Source organism: Nycticebus coucang, chromosome 5 (assembly GCF_027406575.1).
Source record: "Nycticebus coucang isolate mNycCou1 chromosome 5, mNycCou1.pri, whole genome shotgun sequence".
Classification (NCBI taxonomy): domain Eukaryota; kingdom Metazoa; phylum Chordata; class Mammalia; order Primates; family Lorisidae; genus Nycticebus; species Nycticebus coucang.
In genome coordinates this window covers 97,959,148-97,965,541 of record NC_069784.1, presented here as the reverse complement: position 1 = coordinate 97,965,541, position 6,394 = coordinate 97,959,148, and the positions used below count along the sequence as shown (strand labels likewise).

The window sequence follows — 6,394 nt, the reverse complement described above, 5'->3', positions numbered from 1 at the left end:
TTTTGGCCATGCACTTCTTACCGCCCCCACACCACACAGGATCAGAGATCCCGCGAATCTTTACACCCTTTAAGCCTGACTTGCTACGGTCTATTTCTCAAGAATGTTAGAACACACGTATTCCTTCTACTTTTCTCACTCTGCGGGATCATATACATTTCCTTTATAACTACCCTTGCTTCTTTGCGTTTTTCTAAGTTCACGTAAGACAGGTAATGTGGGTAACGTGATGTAACAAGGTTCGAGAGGGACATATCTCACACATGAGCACGAAAACTCAGTCATCACACTTACGAACTACAAAAGGATCTCCTCACTTCTTTTTGATAACATTGAACATATTTTTTGACATTGATTTCAATTTATTAATTTTCTCAAAATATTAGACATTGTCACTGCTGTATGTAACTTCTCTCTTGGTTTTTCTATGGGAAGAGTGTGTGATATACCTGTGTTGATACTTGAATACTCCGGCAAAGATATCAGCACTTTATATTTAGGAAAGGTGGCTTGTGTTGGCAAAAACCCCAGATAAATAAGGCAGTTACATAAAACAATGAAGCTAATATTTAAGAACAATTAAGTAAAAAAAAAAAATTATATAAAATAAATGATATTTCTAGAAGATCAGTTAGCAGTATATTTTTAATAAAAATAGAATATATTCATGAATTATAAGGAATTTCACCTCACTGAAAGAAAACAATGAAACTAAACATAGAATATATGAAATATTATAAATAACTATTCATTACATGTGCATTTTATGCCAGACACAATAGTAAGGAACCCAAATGACTAATTTAGTGAAATTCTGCCAGTGACCCTATAAGGCGATATTGTTATCTCCCTTCACAGATAATGAAACTGAGGTTAAGGATGTTTGGTAATATTCATAAAAACGATATTACCCAGCTGGGAGGAAGAACTAGTATTAAAGCGTGAGAGGCCACTTGACTTGCAGTGTCTACTTACTTATGCACTAAGTCATTCCTCTATACAAATTCTTTAGAAAGCATGTAAATTCAAGACCAGAGGCAACGTGAGTCTCTAACTCAGTCTGTTTCAACCTTTTTTTAGCTCACAGCATACTTGAACCTGTAGTTAAACTTACATGGCACACTTAAACTATTACAAAAAAAGAGTAAAAAAAAAGAATATACTTACTGTGCTTTAAAATTCTTTTGAAAATAATTTAAATAATGATCTTTAAAAATGTTTGCAGCACATCTAAAATCCTCTCACAGCACACCAGTGTGCTCTGCATACTTGTTGAAAATTACTAGTCTAATGGATTAAAAGTCTTGCTAAGGCAAGTGAACACTGAAAGTCACAGTTCACTTTTTTCTTCTCCAATAATTCAGAGTGTGCCTCATACATGGTAGAAAATGTGTAAATCCAGCCACTATTGACAGAGCACTAGCAACATCCAAAGCCCAATGATCTTGCTTTGGCTGCCAATATTCAGGTCTGCTAATCTTTCTGAAACAGTACTGCTCAGTGTTGTAGGTAATTTTAGTATTTGATTTATGTACAGTTCTTATCCACAACATTCAAAGTTATTTGCAGTTTCAGAAGAAAATGAATATAATGCCTAAATCTACATCCTAGCAATGAGACAGGATGATCATTGTTTCCTGGTCATTCAGGGCTTCTCTGCACTTCCCCAGATTCTGATCTGCAACCTCTGTCCCTGCAGGAAGGTCAATAACACACACACACACACACACACACACACACACACACACACACACACACACACTACTGCAGCACTTGTCTTCCCAGCGATGTGATCCTCATTAATTTAGTACGGGAATACTAGGAAAACTGCTTACTTTGCAATGATAGAGGGAAATTTCTGAAATGTTATTGAGGTTTCAGAGGAATAGATTCTATGAAACCAGAAAATAAAAACATGGTGGGAGAGTGGGAAAGACTAACATCGAAATAAATGTGAATGAGCACATTATGCTGGGTGACTCCTGTAATCTTAGCATTTTGGGAGGCTGAGGCAGATGGATCACTTGAGCTCAGGAGTTTGAGACCAGCCTGAGCAAGAGTGAGAACACATCTCTATGAAAAAAATAGAGGGGCATAGTATCCAGCGCCTGTGGTCCTGGCTACAAGGGAGGCTGACACAAAAGGATTGCTTGAGCCCAAGAGTTTAAAGTTGCTGTGAGATACGATGCCATGACATTCTATCCAGGGTGACAGAGTAAGACTCTGTCTCAAAAATAAAATAAAATAACAAAATAATAAATAAATAAATAAGTGAATGAAGCAAGAGAACAGTCACGCCAGAGTAACATAGCCTGAGGAAAGCAACTTTGGATATTTGGAACTATGATTCTTATGCCTTTATCATTCCAGGTTTTTGAACTTAGATTGTACAAATTGTCAATTATAGTCTGGCATATTATATTGCTACTGCAAAGGGTAGGGAGATTAGTAAAGTATAGAAAACAACATTCTGGAACAGTACACATGACAAGATCTCATTTTTGTAAAAGGACACGTGTATATATTTTATATTAGAGCATGAGGAAAGAACTAGTAGTGAGAAGAATTGGAAACAGATGAAGATAGTGAGTGGTGTCATATTTTGGTATGCGTGTGTTTTATAAATGGTGGATTCATGTATTTCTTGTATCATTAAGGGAGAAGACAACAATGAATTTGTACACAAAAGCCCATCTGATTTAGAATATTTTTCCTTAAATTTGTTAATGCCACCCTCCATTAATCACAGTGTTAAGATCAAAACAACAACAGAAATTTATTAAGAGGGTTATAACACAGCCTATTGTTAGAGTTTTTTTGTTCTTGTGTCTTGTCTGTTTTCTTTTCTTCTTTGTTCTTCTTTTCTTTCTTCTTCCTCTCCTTCCTCACCTCACTTTGTTTCCATTAAAGGTCTATTGCTCCAGTAAATTCCCAGCAAAAGCAAAAAAGAAAAAAAAAAATCATTGGATGGTAATTGAGCCTCAGAAGACTCATTCTGTTATCTTTCATCTCATTGAAGAGAGGAATAAGGTAGTTTACACATTTAAACATTCTATCAATTCATTCCAGTCTTTCACAGAGAGTAGACAGAATGCTGGAAGAGTCACTAAAAGACCTTTTTATTCTGTATTTATTTTTATTGTTGGGGATTCATTTAGAGTACAAAGAACCAGGTTACATTGATTGCATTTGTTCGGTAGAGTCCCTCTTATAATTGTATCCTGCCCCCCAAAGGTGTGTCACACACCGTGACCCCTAACCCTCCCTTCCCTCTGTCTACTCTCCCTTTCCCCCACCTGCTACCATACTCAGTCGTTAATTGTCCTCATATTAGAATTGAGTACTTGGGATTCTTGCTCCCACATTCTTATGATGCTTTACTAAGAATAATGTGTGCTACTTCCATCCATGTTAGTACAAAAGATGCAAAGTCTCCATCTTTTTAATGGCTGAATGGTATTCCATGGTATACATATACCACAGAGTGCTAATCCATTCCTGAGTTGGTGGGCATTTAGGCTGTTTCCACATTTTGATGATTGTAAATTGAGCTACAATAAACAGTCTAGTGCAAGTGTCCTCATGGCAAAAGGATTTTTTTCTTCTGGGTAGATACCCAGTAATGGGATTGCAGGATCAAATGGGAGGTCTAATTTGAGTTCTTTGAGGATTCTCCATATGTCTTTCCAAAAAGGTTATATTAGTTTGCAGTCCCACGAGCAGTGTAAAAGTGTTCCTTTCTCTCCATATCCACGCAAACATCTGCAGTTTTGAGATTTTGTGATGTAGGGCATTCTCACTGGGGTTAGATGATATCTCAGGGTGGTTTTGATTTGCATTTCTCCGATGATTAGGGACAATGAGCATATTTTCATGTTTGTTAGCCATTTGTCTTCTTTAGAGAAAGTTCTAGTCATCTCTCTTGCCCATTGACATAAGGGATTGTTGGCTTTTTTTCATGTTCATTAATTTGAGTTCTCTGTAGATCCTAGTTATCAAGCTTTTGTTCAATTCAAAATATGCAAATATCCTTTCCCAGTGTGTAGGTTGTCTCTTGGCTTTGATTGTTGCCTCCTTAGCTGTACAGAAGCTTTTCAGTTTAATTAAGTCCCATTATTTATTTTTGTTGTTACAATTGCCATGAAGTCTTCTTCATAAAGTCTTTCCCCAGGCCAATATCTTCAAGTGTTTTTCCCATGCTTTCTTTGAGGATTTTTATCATTTCATGCCTTAAATTTAGGCCTTTATCCATCTTGAATCAATTTTTGTGGGTGGAGAAATGTGTGGGTCCAGTTTCAGTCTTTTACATGTGGATATCCAGTTCTCCCAGCACCATTTATTGAAGAGGGATTCTTCCCCCTCCCCCATGTATTATTTTAATTTTACTGAATGGAGTAAAACTGAAAGCTTTTTCACTTAGAACTGGAACCAGACAAGGTTGTCCTCTATTGCCACTACTATTCAACATCTGGCTGGAAGTTCTAGCCAATTCAGTCAGGCAAGTGAAGAAAATAAAGGGCATCCAAACCAGAGCAGAGGAGGTCAAACTCTCTCTGTTTGCTGATGATACAATCTTATACATCGAGAACCCCAAAGACTCAACCACAAGACTCCTGGAAGTGATCAAAAAATACAGTAATATCTCAGGATATAAAATCAATGTCCACAAGTCAGTAGCCTTTGTATACGCCAATAACAGCCAAGAGGAGAAACTAATTAAGGACACAATCCTCTTCACAGTAGCTTCAAAGAAAGTGAAACACCTAGAAATATACCTAACAAAAGAGGTGAAGGAGCTCTGGAAAGAAAATTATGAAACTCTGAGAAAAGAAATAGTAGAAGATATTAACAGATAGAGGAACATATGCTCATGGCTGGGAAGAATAAACATTGTTAAAATATCTATACTTCCCAAAGCAATCTACAGATTTAATGCCAATCCCTATTAAAATGCCAACATCATACTTTCAAGACTTGGAAAAAATAGTTCTTCATTTTGTACACAACCAGAAAAAACCCTGTTTAGGTAAGGTAATTCTTAGTAATAAAAACAAAGCAGGGGGCATCAGCTTACCAGACTTTAGGCTGTACTACAAGGCCATAGTAATCAAAACAGCATGATATTGGCACAAAAATGAGACATAGATACCTGGAACCGATTAGAAAACCAGGAGACAAAACTAATGTCTTACAGCCACCTAATCTTTGATAAACCAAAAAATATGTTTTTATTCTTTTCCCTTTGAACAGTTTTGTAGCACTTCACATCATGTTTCTGTAGTTGCCTTTTATAACAGGGTCACTTTGATCCAAAGGCAAATGTTTTCTATGCAGCTGTTTATTTATTTAGTAGATGTATTTGTAGTTACTATATGCAGACTATATATTCAGCTTATAATATGTCTTCACTCATCATTTCAACTAACTTGAATGGTTGGTATTAAAGTAAGACTTTAATGTATAAAATAAGTCAGAGCCAGGAATCAAACCCAGGTTGGTTTGTCTCCACTGCCTGCTTTTCTCTACTATAAAATCCTGATTCCTTATGTTCAGAAAAACTATTTTAGCACTTTCTTCATGACCCACTGATATCTCTTAATTCTACCATTTTCCACAATGAAAAGATTTTTGTTTTGATGTTGCTGTAATATGCCATGTTGCTTACTTGCCCCTATTTCAAAAATAAGTTAATAAACCTGATGGTGATTAAGTATAACCCAAGAGAACAGTAGAAGCAGTCAAGGATGGAGGGGTGGAGTAGGCTTGGTTTTGTTTTTGTACAGAGAGAGCAACTTAGATTAAATGTGATATAGTTTCCATCAGAATGAAAATAGCCTGTGCATTCTGGTGTGTGGTAATAGAATGGTGAGAGACCTGTCAGCTTTTTTAAGTGAAACAGTCACAGTAAGGCAGCAGTGCATAGAAGCCTTAGACAGTTCAGGGAAGATAAACAAAAAGAGCCACATACCATCTTGAAAATGTGAATGGAAAGAAAAATACAGTACAGGCTCAATGTCTCTTTTCTACTTACAAACATTCTGTTCAGAAAAGGTATTGAAGTCTTTGTCACCCACCATTACAGTTATTCAAGTTGGTTTGAGATGCAGTTGTTACAGCTCTTATTGCACACTCTTAGGAACGAGTTGTGAGAAACTAGGCTATCCTATAAACAAAGATACTTTAAAATATTATAATTCTTTGCATGAAAGTCTGTGTTATGTTTGAGAATGAAATAAACACTAAATCATATATATTATTAATTCAGCCAAATAAGCTAAGGTTTTTCCCATAGATGGGGTGGCGAAAGAGAAAACTTTGTCAGTTAATTTTATTTTTTAATCTAATTACCTTTTCAGTACGATGATTTGGAATCTAATATACCCACAAGAATCAC

At 36.1% G+C, this 6,394-nt stretch overlaps 1 non-coding gene across 1 annotated transcript; it reads right to left on the bottom strand.

The window, feature by feature from the left end:
• Nucleotides 1-202: 202 nt before the first annotated feature.
• LOC128587080 (small nucleolar RNA U13) lies at nucleotides 203-309 on the bottom strand. Its single transcript, XR_008380502.1, has one exon. It is a non-coding gene; the product is annotated as a small nucleolar RNA U13 (small nucleolar RNA).
• Nucleotides 310-6,394: the final 6,085 nt, after the last annotated feature.